The sequence below is a fragment of the Heloderma suspectum genome, chromosome 3 (genome assembly GCF_057233095.1).
Source record: "Heloderma suspectum isolate Gila_16-S chromosome 3, 16-S_ref, whole genome shotgun sequence".
Taxonomy (NCBI): Eukaryota; Metazoa; Chordata; class Lepidosauria; order Squamata; family Helodermatidae; genus Heloderma; species Heloderma suspectum.
In genome coordinates this window covers 116,079,623-116,096,829 of record NC_139460.1, presented here as the reverse complement: position 1 = coordinate 116,096,829, position 17,207 = coordinate 116,079,623, and positions in this window count along the sequence as shown.

Below are 17,207 nucleotides of genomic sequence, written 5' to 3'. Positions count from 1 at the left end.
CCTTGACAGGGAGATTATTCCATAAATGGGAAGCCACCACCAAGAAGGCTTTCTCTCTTGTTGCCACCCCCTGAGCCTCCCTCGGAGGAGGCTCCTGGAGGAGGGCCTTAGATGCAGTGTACAAGTTGGTTCATGCCAGGAGAGGCATTCCGTCAAGTACTGTGGTCCCGAGCCATGTAGGGCTTTATAGGTCAAAACCAGCACTTTGAATTGGGCTTGGAAGCATATAGACAGCCAGTACAAGTGGGCCAGAATCGGTCTTAAATAATCAGACCTTCTAGTCTCTGTTATCTGTCTGGCTGCCGCAAGAGGTCTAACGGAAGGTTTTTAAAATATATATATACCCCTGCAAGGGGTGGGGTGAGTATCAGAAGGAAAGTGGATGGTGGGAAGGTTTAAACCTCCCTTCCCCATGTGGTAATCCCAATTGGGCCCCAATGTGCTTACTTGTGAGTAAATAAATAAGCAGAGAGGAAGCTGCACTGTATGTATTTACTGTAACAATTAGTCTGGCCCTCAGTTATTGTGTATATGAGAGAATTTGGTCTAGTGCAGGCTTGCCATATTCTATTAAAACATGTAGGTGTAGGTTGGACAGATGTAAAGGAAAACAGAGTTTCTGTGCTTTTATTGGTTGTGTAGAAGTGGGAATTTTGACAGACTTTTATCACAATGCTGCTGTCGATTTAAGATCATAAAAGGGGAAAACAAAAAACAAAACAAAGAAAGAAAGAAAGAAAAGGCATCCTGCAATTTGTTATACAGATTAGATTAAACTGTCTGGCAAGATTCTTCCCAGGAGGTACAAAATGGATACTGCTGTGCTTATGAATTGCGTATGAATGGCCATGCAGAGTAGCTCTTTTTGTCAAACTAAGATTTTGATAGATAGCTATGATTTCTGAGCCTATAAGATGAAAAGACACTGCCTTAAGGGAGCTGTCGCACATCTGCAGTACACAAAGCTGAAACTAAAGTACATAAATACACGAGTTACGTTTTTATTTTAATGCATCTCAGAACAGCCCAACAAACAATTGGTATTAAAAGATTTCCAATACTTTCATGTTCTAATCTTCCTGTATCTTCCAATGGAATTTTAAAAGGTTAAAGACTGCTCACTATGTATCAGCTTCTCTGTAATAGCAAATTAACTACTTATGCAATTAAGCAATCTGCTCAGAGTTTGCACCTTGGGGGAGGGGGGGCATTTACTCAAATCCAGGAAAGGAATGAAGAGATGTGAAATGTTAATTAGATGCAGAAGCAGAATGAAAAAGGAAAGCTATGTAAAAACTTGGGATTAAACAAGAGAAACTAAATGTTGCCACTGAGAACACATTTATATTCTCTCTCTCTTCCAGGTACAGTGCAGTGAAAAAGGGCTGTCATTTCAATGTTTTAAATAGTTCCAGAAACATGGGACCTATCCATTTGGCCTGGCAGACACGAGCCCCCATGGACTAATTTAAAGGTGACAACACACAAGAAATCATAGACTCATAGGGTTGGAAGGGGCCTACAAGACCATCGAGTCCAACCCCCTGCTCAATGCAGGAAGCCTGATTCCCAGGCGGTCTCCCAACAGAATTCTCACTGGAGGTGGCTGCCATGTGTACACCTCAAGAGTGTGATAGAGCCACTGCCAGACAGGTGAAATTGTGGCCATAAACATGAATGCGGCGATTTGCACAATTGTGTGTCCACCCTTTTTTACCTGCCACGACCTGATCTCAGAATCCATACACACAGCTCCTAGTGGTTATTACAGACAACACCTCTGTGACAATGCTGCTTGTCTGTGAGCCTAGAAATGTTCCCCATGTGCTTCTGCAGTGCTTGGGCGGGAGCCGTCAGAAGTGGAAATGGAGTCATTTTGTCAGTGCTTCCCTTTTGCCTTTACACTGATGGCCACAGTAGTCCTGCATTGAGTTGTGTGCACTTTGCTTCACCAAACCGAGCATGCATGTATATCTGACCACAAGATTGCCACCTATGAAATTGTCCTTGCCGCTCTTGCTAACATCTGAAAATCCAAAAGAAGGAGGTTGCTTAATATATGGCCATGAAGAGTACCACTTTTATCTGACTGCAACATCCATGATGGAAGTAGAACCATATAAACAAAGGTAGGTATTTTAACATTTTCTTTCTTTCATTTGTATTAGGGATAAACTGAACAAGAAATCTGTTCCGTTCACCTTTTAAAGCAAACTTGCTTAATTTTTCACTTTCGGACCACTATGCAGACTGAAAGTCAGTCATCCTTTGAGATTCACCATTCCCTGAATTTTGCAATTGAATTTTCCATTTTTAAAAAATAAGTGTAGATTAGGAAAAAAATAGTGTTCAAAAATGGATTGCTTGCAAAAATATGTATTAAAAAAGAAGAAAATAGGCAAAATATATGCAAAAATTAGAACAAATGTGCACAAAAATGCTTATGAGTCTTCATGCAAACGTCTGGTTTTTTAAAAACCTCAAAGTTCAAGACAAACTGAACTTAAGGCTGGAGGAGTTTTCAAAGTTCATGACAAACCATACTTAAGAATGGAAAAATGAGAAAATTAGAGAAACAGAAATTGACAGTCCCACATGACACCAACAGTGTAATCTTTTCAGCACCAGGTTAAAACTTCCCTCTTCTCTCAGGCATTTGGCAGCATATAATGGGTTTTTAATCAAGTCTTGGATTGTCTTTGGTTGATGGTTTAAAAATTATTTTAGATATATGTTATCTCTGTGTGTGCTGTCTATTTATATGTTTTTATGTAAATGGTTTTACACTTTGTGTAATGTATTTTAATGTTTTTGTTTAATCTTTGTGAACCTGGAATAACAGATTTGTCCATCCCTAATTCAAATAATATTCCAGAAGTATGCTAAAACAAACAAACTAAGTCAAGATGGTTAACTTCTGTGATTTAAAAGTTAACCATCAATACAAGCCCACAATTTATATTCAGAAGTAGGCATCTTCTGCAAAGTTTCCTTGCAAGACTTTAGGAGCATGTCTACACCAGCCTAATATCCTCCATTTAAAAAGGGCCTTCTGCTTCTGTTTTAAATTCAGGATTATGACAAACTCCCTTTATACATGCTTCCTTTCCTCCCCCCTTTCCTCCCTTATCTGAGTCTTCCATATGTTTCATTATGCAGCCACTAGATGGCACTGTGGTCTAGCTCCTCTTATTGCAGCTTTTCCTTTTTCACAGGGAAACTGAAGGGGAACTCAAGCACGTAATTTGATAGCTCATCATCTCTGATCTTTTTTTTTTTTAATGGAATAAAGGTCATTTAATGCAGGAGACACCCTGGAGGTTGACAAAGTCATCTAAAGGACCTTTAGACTTCCGTGAGTAACCAATCTCAATAGCAGGATAAAAAGCTCTGTGTGAAGAAACCCTAAATCTGAGCTAACTAACAGAGCACAAATTCAGCAAACTGCATCAACTCCTCAACGTCTCTGATGTTTGTAAGGACTCTCCTTTGATCTAGCAGCTTCTGGAAGGCTGGTTAGGGTTCAAGGATGAAGCTTGCTATATCAAAGCAAAACTACATCAAACTGATGCAGTTTGCAAAACATCTTGCCAAAGACCTGAAGTGTGTTACAAAGTGACAAAGTGACAGCAAAGGAACTCAGTCATGTTTAAAAGAGCTAATTAGCTTTCGAAGGAACTCAGTTGCCTGCTAAGTATTTTTCTTTGATCTAGTAAGGATAGCTTTAATTGCAGTAACACCATTTAGGAAGTTTTAGTGGGCCTGGAACTACCAGAATACAGGCAAAAACTTTAGTTCAGCACAGCATTGACTTGTTAGATTTTATTTTGAAGGAGTGCATGTGTGTTTTCTCTAAAGCCTTAATATAAAATAGTGATTTCAGGATTAAAAAAACCACTGTATAGTAATTTGATCCTGAAATCCTATAGTTACCTGGGAGTAAGTCCCACTGATGGAATACAGCAGGACTTACTTCTGAGTAAACATGCATAGGGTTACTGTAAAAGACTCACAGGAGAATCCTATATATGTCTTTTCAAAAGTAAGTCCCATTGAATTCAATGGGGCTTACTCCCAGAAAGTGGGTATAGGAGTGCACCCCCATGGAACTGAAAAATACTGGTATTCTATTGCTTTTGTCTGAGTTCTTGAACCTGGAATAAAAAGGCAAGAAGGGAAAGGCAGGGATATTTGAAGTAAGTACAGTGTGTATACCCAGTGACTGACATTGTACTAATACCCCACATGAGTAGAATGGGTTCTTTTAATTACTTTAGGGATATTGAATAGCTCAGCCATGATTTACAGTGCTGCTGTTGTTTTTTTAAAAACGTAATAGATTAAGCAATTATATGAGAAACATTGCTATATTTCTTAAGAACTATAAGCTTCATGTATGTGTGTCCATCCCACAAGGTGCCAAAATAAATAGCCTTCCTAGGGATGATAGTACATAATACCAAGTCAAAGCCTCACAAGGTGCTTTACAGAAACTGGCAGTGTAGGTAAGAAGCAAAATGAGGCCCTATTGAGCCTCTTCGATGACCATTAATTCAGAAAATTCTCTCTCCCTCCTTCCCTTCCTCCCATTCTTCAATGCACTTTAATTCTAATTCTGCCCGGCCAGTTACAGATGGTTATAGAATGTTGTCATGCTGTATATCTCTCTTTAGCTGCAGATGCATAAGTATGAGATAAATCTTCCCATATTTCACTTTTCAAATCACTGCTTCTTTTTTTAGCAGGCGAGGCTACCACTGGAGCAATCAATCTCTTGCTTAGAGTTCAATTTAGATGTATAGTACTTGACTGCAGATCCGTAATATCATGGCACTCTTTTAGTGCATGGTATGGTAGCTCTTCCAATATAGTCTCTTACAATTCTGCTTTGACCTTTCAGCAGTACTAGGAAGTGAGGTGTTTTTCTTTTCTTTTCTTTTCTTTTCTTTCCTGACTACATCAGTTACTGTAGCTACTTTGTTCTTAGAAAATGAAATTGACATAACAAGGAGACGTACAGGTCCAGTGAAATAAAAAGTTGCCAATAGCTTTGCTTGCATAAAAGAAAAATAGTGAAAGCCCATAAATAGATTAAACATTTATTGACATACAGTGCCTACCTAATCATATACTGCCCCTGCTGTTCCCAACACTCACAGAGCTCTGAAGATTTACCTGAGAATTTCAACCTCTGTTTTTCTCTGCAGATTTCATGTGGTCGTTCACAGGCTGAGATTTCCTATAGTTCCACGTCTCTCTACAGCACTGAGAACATCAACCATTTGGGCCCATCAGGCATTTGGCACAGTTCCTGATCTACAACATTAATATGCCTTGCTTCCCAGGCAACAGCTGAGGTATGACACACCATAGAACACCCATCCCCACCCCCCACCCCACGCTTATGAAGATTGCAGAATAGTGCTGGCAATAGAAGATCCTAGCATCTCTTATCTTGCACTCCACGTAACAACAGTTAAAGAATTACGTGGCAGTATGCAGACACAAAACGACTAATCGCACCATTAAAATGTAAAACATCTCCACGGATTTGCCTTTAATAAGTCTATGGGAAATAATAATTAGAAGTTCAGGATAACCTTTCCATGGTCAGTGCTAAGAGTGCAATGTTAGACAAGTCTACTCAGTCAGAAGTAAGTCCCATTGGGTTCAATGGGGCTTATTCCCAACTTAGTAAGGAGAGATAGGGTTGCAGCCTAAATGAAATGCCAGTGGGCTCTTTCCAAGTTTCAAAGAAACAATAGCAAAATAGTCTTGTACCCTCAATGCCTATTGGGTGAGAGAGGAATTTTGTTTGTTTATTTGTTTGTTTATTTCTATACTGTCGAATAGCCGAAAGTCTCTGGGTGGTTCACAGAAATTAAAACCACAAAGTGCAGCATAAAACAATATAAAAAATAAAAGCTTAAAACCACAATATAAGAGTTCAGCCAGAATAAAACCTAACAGCAATGCAGAGATTTAAAATACACATTTAAAACACCAGAGATTAAGAAGCTAAAATGCTAAAAACGTGGGAGAACATAAAGGTCTTCGCCTGGTGCTGGAAGGAGAACAACATAGGTGCCAGGTGAACCTCTCAGGAGAGCTCATTCCACAGCCGGGGGGCCACAGCACAAAAGGTCCTCCTCCTAGGGATGGCCATGAATTTCTCCACGAATCTCGGGGAGGCTAAATGCCAGCGAATTCGGCCCCCCAAAATTGTTGGTGAAATTCTCCACCCCCCCGCCACCCCCCCCCCGGGATGGGACTTACCTCCCTCGAATGTCCCCCTCGGCGGCGGGTCCCGGCGGCAGTTCGGCGGCAGTTCGGCGGGGGCGGCGGCCAGTCTTCCGCCCGGCTGCCACCGCCACCATTACAAAATAAAGTAAAAAAAGAAAGAAACACCCGTGATAGGCTACGTAATGATTAACGTAGCCTATCACGGCTAGATTTCCAAAGTCAGCCATGATAGGCTACGTTAATTGTTACGTAGCCTATCATGGGTGACTTTGAAAAAAAAAAACCCGTACGCAAATGGCAGCGCACATGGGCGCCGCCATTTGCGTTCTTTATTTGGTCCTGGCTAGTCTACGTAAAGATTTGCTATTTGCGTTGCCCTTATTTTCGCCGTAGTCTACATAAATCTTACGTAAACTACCGGGACCAAATAAGGAACACAAATGGCGGTGCCCATGGGCGCCGCCATTTGTGTACGCTTTTTTTTTTTCAAAGTCACCCATGATAGGCTACGTAACGATTAACGTAGCCTATCATGGCTGACTTTGGAAATCTAGCCATGATAGGCTGCGTAAATCATTACGTAGCCTATCACGGGTGTTTGTTTTTTTCCACTTTTTATTTCGCGGCCGGGGAGACGGGGCGCTTCTCCCTGGCCTGAATTTCGGCCGGGCGAGACAGGGCGCCTCCCCCCCCAGCCTGAATTTCGGCCGGGCGAGGTGGGGCGCTTCCCTCCCCCGGCCTGAACTTCAGGGGGAGAACCAAAGTGCCTCCCCCCCACCACGAAGCAAGCTGCAGGACCAGGTAAGTCCCTTTCGTATATCACCACCTCCTCCTAGTAGCCACCAGCCTCATTTCCTTTGGTGGGGGCTCCTGGAGAAGGACCCCTGAGGGTCCAGGCAGGCGCATATGGGAGGAGGTAATCCTTCAGATAACCTGGTCCCAAGCTGTTAAGGGATTTGAATGTTAATACCAGCACTTTGATTCGGGCCTGGAAATGGACTGGCAGCCAGTGCAGCTGAAAAGTACAGGCGTGATGTGATTTTGTTTGCCAGTCCCTGTTAACAATCTTGCTGCCCTATTTTGCACTAGCTGAAGTTTCTGAACCGTTTTCAAAGGCAGCCTCACATATAATGCATTGCAGTAATCCAGACAAGAAGTTATCAGAGCGTGGGTAACTGTAGCTGGGCTATGTCTGTCCAGGTAAGTGTGTAGTTGGTATATTGGCTTAAGCTGATAAAAAGTGTTCTGTGACACTGAGTTCACCTGTGCCTCAAGTGACAGTTCTAGGTCCAAGAGCAAATGCAGATGTCAAACCTGATCCTTTAGGGGGAGTGCAACCCCCACCAGAACAGGTTGAATATCACCTAGCCAGGCGGACAAACCACCAAGAATACCTTGGTCTTGTCTAGGGATGGACGAAAGGGACTTACCTTGTCCCGCAGCTTGCTTCCCGGTGGGGGGGAGGCACTTCACTTCTCCTCCCGAAGTTCAGGCCGGGGAGAAGCGCCCCGTCTCCCCGGCCGCGAAAGAAAATGTGAAAAGAAAAAAAAAAGTGATAGGATTATTTATTTATTTATTTATTATTTAATTTATTAATTGCCCATCTGGCTAGTCACCCAGCCACTCTGGGCGATGTACAACATCCAATAAAACAATAAAATTCTACAATAAAAACATTTTCTAAAATACCCTAACCCACCCCAAATGCCTGCCTGAACAGCCATGTTTTTCATGCACGACGGAAGCTAATTAAAGAAATAAAGCGTTCCCTTATTTTCACCATAGTCTACGCAAATCTTTACGTAGACTAGACGTGCCAAACTAAGGAACGCAGCCATTTGCGTACGCCATTTTGTTGTATTTGTTGTTGTGTAGCATTTTTTTTTTTAACCCACCCAACTATGATAGGCTCGGTCACCCAGTTCAGAACTACATATCCCCCTGCTCCCCCCACTACACATAATTACTTAAAAAGTATGAGATCTTGCAAAACTGTGCAAATGATAACCGGACACAAGAAGTCAGGATTACTGTAGATTCATCAACATATCCACAGTTCATTAGAATGCCAACCATTTTTTTTTTCCTTGAAAAAATAAAGTGCCTTGTGGCACCATAAAGACTAACAAATGTATTCTGCCATGTACTCTGTTCTTGGACGTTGTCCACTTCATCAGATGCATGAAGTGTTGAGCATGAAGGGCTTTCTCCTATGTTGCCCCTAGGGATGTTAGAGAAATCCTCCATAGATTCAAATGAGTATCCATGGCGGATCGGCCCCACTTACCTCCACTCCAGGAGGATTCCACATGGGACAGCACTCGGCTGCTTGTTCCACTGGAGCCGGTCTCCACCTCGCCGATGGTCTGGGGTTTTTTTGTTTTCTTTAAGGCAATCGGCAGGATGTGCCCATAGACTTATATGCGAAATAGAGCCATGAATCTTGCGTATAAGCCTATGTGTCCATAGGCTTATGTGTCTATGGATTCACAGCTCTATTTTGCGTATAAGTCTATGGGCACATCCTGCCAATCGTCATTATTTTTTTTAAAAAAATGGCAATTGGCGTGGAAGAGAATGGCTCTGGCCATCAAGGTATGTGGCCCTCAAGCTGGGCGGCTCCTCAGAATCTAGGCAGAGTGGAGCCACTCTGGAGGATTCTGGGGGGGGGGAGGAATGGATTGCCTCCCCCCCAGCTGGATTCCCCACCGGAACGGACGGTGGGGAATCCATACATCCCTAGTTGCCCCCAATCTCTGGAACAAATTATCTGTGTATATGTGACTCTCCCACACACACACATTCTGGAAGGAAGCCAGGACACAACTTGGTGCAATCTAATTTATGTTTAGATGGGGAAAAAAAGACCTACATCTCTCAGCAATCCCCATCTGCCATGGCTGAGGAATGCTGGAAGTTGTAAGACTTTTTGCTTTCTAAACATGCATAGGATTGCACCCTAATTTGAATTTTTAAACCATTATTTGGGTGTTTAATGTTGGTTTCAACATTTTAACACATTTTTATTTTGATTTTTTAATATTTTGAACTTCTTGTACACCGTCTTGGTTTATCACTTTCTGACACAGAAATACAATAACTAACTAAATAAATAAATAAGCCTCATATCCGCACATTTATATAGACATGCTGGGGCCATGGCAATGTAAACAGGGGAATGAGATGCAAAAAGTACAGAGAGTGATGATGTCCATTATGACTGCCATTTACAAAATGTTTGGGTGATAATACAGACATATTCAGAATTAGGGCTGTGCACCGCTTCAGCCCGAAGCCTGAACTCTGAGCCAAAGCGGGACATTTCAGGCCACTTCCAAGGTGGGGTGGAGGGTGCACGAGGCAGCATGAAGTGGGGCGGGTCATTTCAAAGCACTTTGGGGCACTTCAGAAGCCCAGCCATACACACTGCTTCTGCCGCCCAGCCCCCAGCTCTTTATACGTGCCGTTGGGATGCATGCCACCATCCGTCTTCTTCTTCCAGGGAGTTGCCATTTTTAAAATGGCAACTCCCTGTAATTCTGGAAATAGATCCTACGCAAATGGTGGCCGTCAAGCCATCAAGCACACTACATTAATGTAGCATACTTGACGGCTTGACGGCCACCGTTTGCGTAGGCTCTATTTCTGGAAATACAGGGAGTCATCATGGTGGCTCCCAGGAAGAAGAAGAAGGCTGCCAATGCACGTCCTGAGGTCCCAGGTAAGATGCCAGGGGCTCGTGCAGGCGCCCAGGTCGGGGCGGGGGGAACCGGCCTGAAGTGGGTCAGGCCTGCCTCAGAAGCCATTAAGCAACCTCCAAGGTGGGTCAGGGGGTCCCTGGACAGCTCTACTAAGAATGCATTTGATGGAGTGGAAAGTGTCACCAAAGGCTATGCTTGCATAACCTGGTTAGTCTTTCAAATCCCACAAGACTCTGTGTTACTTTTGCTGCAACAGACTAACATGGCTACCCTTTCAGAAACTATCCTTTCTTAGACTTTTATGATGAATATGGGGTTGCATTAGGGATGTTTGAACCCTTTCTCCAAAGATATTTTTCTAGCCCTACCAGAACATTTTTGATTCCCTTGAAATTTCTAGTTTATCCCTGAACAAGAAGTTCCAAGCCCACCTGGAATTTAAGTGGAATTAGTACTATCCTATGGATAAGAGGACTCACCCTCCCCTCGAGTAATTTGGAAATGTTATTATTGTTCACTAAATGTTTCAGGCCAAAGGTCCGCATAATCAAAGCTATGGTTTTCCCAGTAGTAATGTATGGCTGTGAGAGCTGGACTATAAGGAAGGCTGAGTGCTGAAGAATCGATGCTTTCAAACTGTGGTGCTGGAGAAGACTCTTACAAGTCCCCTGGACTGCAAGGAGGTCAAATCAGTCAATCCTAAAGGAAATCAATCCTGACTGCTCATTGGAAGGACAGATACTGAAGTAGGGGTGTCAGAGAATTTCTCGCCGAAACTTCAGGGGCCGAGTGCCAACGTATTCGGCCCCCTGAAGTAGTTTTGGGGAGAAATTCTCCACCCCCCCGCCCCCTGCACCCTCCCCCAGGATGGGACTTACCTTTCCTGAATGTCGCTCCTGGTGGCGGGTTGCAGCAGCGGTTCGGCAGGGCTTCGACAGGGGCGGGGGCGGCAGCCAGTCTTTCGACCGGCTGCCGCCGCTGCCGCCATTCCAAGAAAAGTAAAAAAAAAAAAAACGCCCCCGTGATAGGCTACGTGACAATTAATGTAGCCTATCACGGCTAGATTTGCAAAGTCAGCCGTGATAGGCTACGTAAATCGTCACGTAGCCTATCACGGGGGCGTTTTTTTTTAACTTTTTATTTCACGGCCGGGCGAGGCAGGAAGCCTCCCCCCCCCGGCCTGAATTTTGGGGGGAGCGGCGAAGCACCTCCCCCCCACCGCGAAGCAAGCTGCGAGACCAGGTAAGTGACTTTTGTACACTCCTATACTGAAGCTGAAGTTCAAATATTTTGGCCACCAAATGCGAAGAGAAAAGTCACTGGAAAAGACCCTGGTGCTGGGAAGGATTGAAGGCAAAAGGAGAAGGGGACGGCAGAGGATGAGATGGCTAGATAGCATCACCAATACAATGAATATGGACTTGAGCACACTCCGGGAGAGAGCGGAGGACAGGAAGGCCTGGCGTGCTATGGTCCATGGGATCACGAAGAGTTGGATACGACTGAACGACTGAACAACAACAACAAATGTTTCAGGTTTGCAGTAAGAGAAATAATACTTAGAGGGATGTGTAGAGCATTAGTTCCAGAGTTCAAAGTTACGCCACTGTGCCACTGGTAATGTCACTCTTTCTTTTAGCTTCCCTCAAAATTCCTTTGATGTCTTACATGTAGGGATATCACAGGCACCTGATTCAGTGCGAGAATCCAGCGGACCTGCTCCTGCCTGCACCCCCAAGCCCCTGCCCCTACTTGCCCCCTGCCCGAGCTTGGCAAATGGCCTGCACCCACTCTGGCAGCTTTGTCAAGCTTCGCAGTTGCCATTTTCTGAGAAATAAAATAGCGATCGCAAAAATGCACACATTTGTGTACACACAAAAATGTGCATTTTTGCAAATGCACATATTTGCGTATGCGAAAATGCACATTTTGCGAATGAACATATTTGCATATATGCGAAAATGCATATTTTAGAAAAAATGCACATTTTTGCATACACACTGTGTACCATCACAAAAATGTGCATTTCACACATGAGAATATGAGGATTTTTGCACATACAAAAACGTCGCAATTTTTTGCCATCGTCATTTTGGTTTTTTAGAAATGGCAACTGTGGAGCTTGACGAGGCCACTGGGATGAGTGCAGGCTGTTCGCCAAGAGTGGGAGGGGCTGAAGTGCAATCCAGGGACTGACGAGCTGGAGCCAGGACTGGGCAGGAGTCTGGAGAACCTGGACAGGGGTCAGTTTGCACATCCCTGGGGATGTCAGAGAAATCAGCTGCAAATTCAAATGAGGAATCCACAGCGGATTGGGACCACTTACCTCCGCTCCAGGAGGACTGGAGGCGGAACAGCACTCGGCTGCTTCTTACCAGCCAGAGCTGTTCACCTCCTCCCTGTCCCTGCTGATTGCCATGTCTTAAAAAAAAATGGCAATCAGGAGGATGTGCCCAAATGCCCATAGACGTATATGCAAATAGAGTCATGAATCTTGCATCTAAGTCTATGTGTCCATAGGCTTATACACAAGATTCACGGCTCTATTTTGCGTATAAGTCTATGGGCACATGAGATCAGCAGGATGTGCCCATAGACTTATACACAAAATAGAGCCGTGAATCTTGCGTATAAGCCTATGGACACATAGACTTATTAGGTATGTTGGAGAAATCCTCCATGGACCCCAGTGAGGCCAGACTCAATTGAATCCAGGCCCCCGAAGTCCATGGAGGATCGGATCTCCTACCTTTTCTTCCAGCGCGAAGTCCTCGCTGGCGGATCCTCCCTGCTGCCGGCTTTGAAGACCCAGCGATATGGCCTCCATGGCCATATCACTGGGCTGCGGATGCAAATTGCGTCCACTATGCCATTTGTGTCCCTGCTCTCTAACATGATAGGCTATGTAAAGATTTATGTAGCCTATCACGGTAAAGTGCAATAACACAAATGGTGTCTGCAACGCTGGATGCCATTTGGGTACGCAGACGAGCCATGGCCAGAAGTCCAGCAGCAGCTGGTGGCTCTGCAGACTCGCCACAAAGCAGAGCCAGCTGGGGAGGATTCCAAGGGGAGGACCAGATTGCCTCCCCCCGCCTGTGGACCCCCCAGCGGACCCAGGTAAGTGGGGTTCATACACCCCTAAGACTTATACGCAAGATTCATTACTCTATTTGTGTATAAGTCTATGGGCACATTCTCCCGATTGCCATTTTTTAAAAAAAAAAAATTAAAGACATGGCAATTGGCAGGGACAGGGAGGAGGCGAATGACTAGGGATGTACGAAAGTCACCTTTTAACGAAATGTGATTCGAGGTGGGGGAGAGGCGCTCCAATCCTCCCATAAAAAATTCTGACCGGGGGGGAGGCGCTCCATCCCTCCCCCCCGAATCCTGGCCAGCCGGGTCCGCAAATGGCGGCGGCCGTAGCCGCCGCCGTTTGCGTCCCTGCAGTCAGCCATGATAGGCTACGTAAATGTTGACGTAGCCTATCATGGCTGCGTAAAAAACAAAACAAAACACACATACGCAAATGGCGGCGCCCATGGGCGCCGCCATTTGCATACGTGCATTGTTGTTGTTTTTTACTCAGCTGTGATAGGCTACGTAAACATTTACTTAGCCTATCACGGTATTTTTAAAAAATCTAGCCGTGATAGGCTACGTAAATCTTTACGTAGCCTATCACATTTTTTTGTTTTGTTTTGTTTTTTTACTGGAAATGGCGGCGGCAGCAGCCGCTGCCGCCAAACCGCTGCCAGAGCCGCTGCCGCCTGGAAGATTTGCCCAAAGTAAGTCCTGTCCCAGGGGGGCAGGGGGGCAGACCGTTTTGCCACTGATTTCGGGGGGCCAAATGCGCTGGCATTCGGCCTCCCCGAGATTCGTGGCAAAATTCTCTGACATCCCGAAGAATGACTCTGGCTGGCAGGTGGGAAGGTAAGCAGCCCCCAAGCCAGTTCCCTGCCCCCGGAATCCGAGCAGAGTGGAATCGCTCTGGAGGATACCAGGAGAGAGGAACGGATTTCCTCCCCCCCACACGGATTCCCCACCGGAACAGTGGGGAATCCATACACCCCTACACATCCCTATTTACATGAGCAGAAACATATATATGTGCTGTGAATTCTCCTTTAGATAGGGTTGGCGGAGAATTTCTCCCCGAAACTTCGGGGGGCCGAGCGCCAACTTTCCTTTCCCGAATGTCCCTCCCGGCGGCGGGTCCGGGCGGCGGTTCGTCGGGTCTTCGTCAGGGGCAGGGGCGGCAGCCGATCTTTCGACTGGCTGCCGCCGCCGCCATTCCAATAAAACTTTAAAAAAACCCACGCCGTACGTGCTTTTTTTTTTTTTTTTTTTAAAGTCACCCGTGATAGGCTACGTGACGATTTACGTAGCCTATCACGGCTGACTTTGCAAATCTAGCCTTGATAGGCTACGTTAATTGTCACGTAGCCTATCACGGGGGCGTGGTTTTTTTTTAAGTTTTATTGGAATGGCGGCGGCGGCAGCCAGTCGAAAGATCGGCTGCCGCCCCTGCCCCTGACGAAGACCCGACGAACCGCCGCCTGGACCCGCCGCCGGGAGGGACATTCGGGAAAGGTAAGTCCCGTCCCGGGGGGGGGTGCGGGGGGCAGGGGGGTGCGGAGAATTTCTCCCCGAAACTTCTTCAGGGGGCCGAACACGTTGGCGCTCGGCCCCCCGAAGTTTCGGGGAGAAATTCTCTGCCAACCCTAGCACTTTGTGCAAGTGGAAGTCCCTACTGTTCAAACAAGGAACCCTCTGCATTCCAGCCAGTATCCTTAGAGGCAGGTCTTAGTTAGTGGTTTTTAAAAATCTGGGGATGACACAACTGCCACATATCTGATCTGAGAGAGACTCATCCAAAAGCTGGGAAAACCACACAATGATCAGTGGCCAGAGGAAAGGGGTGGGGCTAGGGGAAAGTGGGAGTGCTGGATTAAGACCTCAAGTGGGCTGGATTTGTCCCAGGGGCCAGAGCTAGGGTTGTACGAAAGTCACTTACCTGTCCGTGGATTATGTTGATGGAGGGGGGGAGGCATTCCATCCCTCCCCCCAGAATCCTTGATGGGGGGGAGGCGATCCGTTCCTCCCCCCCGGAATCCTCCACGGCCGGCTGTGCTCTGCAGCAGCTCCGCAGAGCAGCCAGCCAGGCCCAGCCAGGCCAGAGCCGTCCGCAGCCGGATTTCTGGCCGTGGAGGGCTCGGGGGGGGAGTGTAAAAAAACCGCGTAAATATTTACATAGGCTAAAACGGCGAATCAAAAAGGGACGCAAATAGCGCCCGCTACGCTATTTGCATTCCCCTTTATTTTCGCCATCATAGTTTACGTAAATATTTACATAGACTAAGATGGCCAAAAATAAGGAACGCAAATGGCGGCGGCCGTAGCCGCCACCATTTGCATACACGGACTTGTTTTTTTAAAAAACCCAGCCATGATAGGCTACGTAAATCTTTACGTAGCCTATCACGTTGTGGTTGTTGTTTTTTAAACCCAGCCATGATAGGTTACGTAAATCTTTATGTGGCCTATCACGTGGTTGTTGTTGTTGTCGTTTTTACAAGACTGCAAATGGCGGCGGCGGTGGCAGCCGGTCAGAAGATCCGCCCCAGGTAAGTCTCATCCCTAAGATATTCATGGCGGAATTCTCTGAGATCCCTAAGAGATTCAACACCATAGTCATAGACAGACACATAAATAGATAGATGATAGCATCAACTATCATAGATGATAGCAGTAACTTTGTACAGTGTGCAAACCATGAACATATTGACATGTACATGTTTATTTGAAAGGTGTGACAAATAAACTGCATTCATTGCATGGTGTCTATTGCTTTCAGAACACTGTGCACTTTGTCATAATGGAAATTATCTGTCCTGCAACAGTTCTCAGCCTTTGCTCACACATTCCACATCACAAAGTACTTAACAGATCAAACATTAAAATATATGTTTAGTTCTAAATAGTAACTGAAAAGGGCTGCTTGCAAAGAAATTACTGGGGTCCCCACCAGCATAATACTGGAAGGCAGGGCTTAGGAAGCTCTGGCTCCCACTGGAAGCAAGACCATTGCACTGCTGGCTGGCAAGGAGTGCAGTGCTGCCATAACTTCTTTTTCCACCGGTAGAGTCTGCTGTGATCTCATGGTATGCCCAGCTGGTTGACATTCTTCCTCTGTTGGAATGTGTATTGGGGGAGAGAACTTCTGTCCCTTTTGTAGGTAGGGTTACATCAGCTATACCTGTAAAGAGAGATATGGGGACTTTGAGCAAAATCCTTGTGGTGCCCCTGAATTATGCCATATATTGCTTGCATGCCATCAAGGGTATGCTTCATGGAGAAGTGCTTTATTTTAAACCAGGGGTGTTGAACCTCTTTCAGCCCAAAGGCCAAATTCCATTTTGGAGAAGTTTTGGAGAAGTGCTCTGGGGCCATATTGCAGTGGTGGGTGGGCCAGCATCTATATAAGAATACAATAGTGTAAGCCTTATTACTTGAGATCTACCTGACCAATTTTGCTCATTTTTCTTTTAAACTGAAGCTCGAGCAGAGTAGATGTACAGAAAATTCTGAAACTTTGGAAAAAGTTCAAAGCTCAAGCTTTAATAGCTAAACAGTATGTTAAGGAGAATAGCTTCTCTGTTAGAAGCAAAATTGATGTTTCATGTTGTTGCCACATTAACAAGTGAAGTCTCTGTGCCAGAAAAAAAGATGGCAGCTCCTGCTGGTCATTTTCTCTCTCCCTCCTCCATTAAAAATGAAAAGGCCATCCTGGCCAGAGTCAAAGATGGAACAACCTGCCATCACCCCTTCAAAAAGAACAGACTCTCTGCCAGAGAAAAAAATGATGCTCATCACCACGTTTATCCATCCTCTAGATGCTGCACATCCACATAAAAGGCTTCTCCTAGATGTTAATGAGGGAAAACGTTATTAATATAAAAACAAATAAAATGGGGAATGAGGAGGAGGAGACAGTGGCAAGAGAACATTGGTGAATTACACGGTGGGGCTGTTGCCTTACTCAGATAAGGGCAAATGTGGCCTCCCAGAGGTGAGAGAAGAGGTGCCGTGGTTGCCATGGAAATCCTCCAGGCCTTCTTCTCCCTCCCACCCCCCCCCAAGTGAATGTAAGGGGGGATATGATTTACTAATGAATAGAACACCATACCCTGCCCCCCGAAAAATAAATAAATGGCAATAATGCCCATTGGAATATATAGCAACCCCCACCAATGCCCC